Here is an 897-nt window from a genome sequence, read left to right as displayed (position 1 = left end):
CCAGCTCCTGATGCACTCCTCTGACATAGCTGCTATCAAGTCCCCTCTCAACCTTCTCCTCTTTAGGCTAAGGAGGCCTGGGTCCCTCAGCCTTTCCTCATATGGCTTGCCTTGCAAGTCCCTGATCTCTTTTCTGGACCCGCTCAAGTTTTTCCACATCCTTATTGAACTGATATTGAGCAACGTGGCACTGGTTGGCCTCTGTGGAGGACCACACAGCCCCAAACAATGAGAAGCCTGACTGCACAGAACTTATATTTGTGGCTGCTTTCGATCCCATAAAGCAAGCTGGAGCCCAGTTGCATAGCTGGGAGCTAGAGATATCCAATACTTTAAAGAGATGCCTAGGTCTGAAAGCAGAAGCTTCTTGTTTATCTGCCTGGGGGAGGACAGATACCAATCGTTTCTGGAAGTGAAAGCGCTGACAAAAGATTTGCTTTATCAGCAGCTTCAGATAAGTCCCTTTGGGAGGTGGGAAGAAGGGAGAGACAGTCAAGTCTCTCCCTTCTTTCCACCACCCAAAGGGGCTTATCTGAAGCTGCTGCAACTGTAAGACTAATTTGTGAGTTGAAGAGATTCATCAGTTATTTATGGGGCAGGGACAAGTTTCCCCCGCTTCATCAATGAGGGGGATCATCAACAGTCCAGAAGCAAGAAGGCAAGCTGCAAGGCCTCATGCCTGCATTTACAATAAATCTAGGAACTGCAGAGAGGAGTAGGACATCTCTAGAGATGCTCCAGTCTGGAAAATACTAGTGTTAAACGTGGGCAGCAAGTGAAACGAGTCTGCCCCTATTTTCATAGCCGAGAAGAATCGCCCTCCTGCTGGCTGACACTAGCCCGGACATAGTGGGGATTACGGAAACGTGGTGGGACTCATCACATGATTGGGCGGTG

The sequence above is a fragment of the Gavialis gangeticus genome, unplaced genomic scaffold, assembly GCF_001723915.1.
Source record: "Gavialis gangeticus isolate Ggan-Ray unplaced genomic scaffold, GavGan_comp1, whole genome shotgun sequence".
Taxonomy (NCBI): Eukaryota; Metazoa; Chordata; order Crocodylia; family Gavialidae; genus Gavialis; species Gavialis gangeticus.
This window is presented reverse-complemented; position numbering follows the sequence as displayed.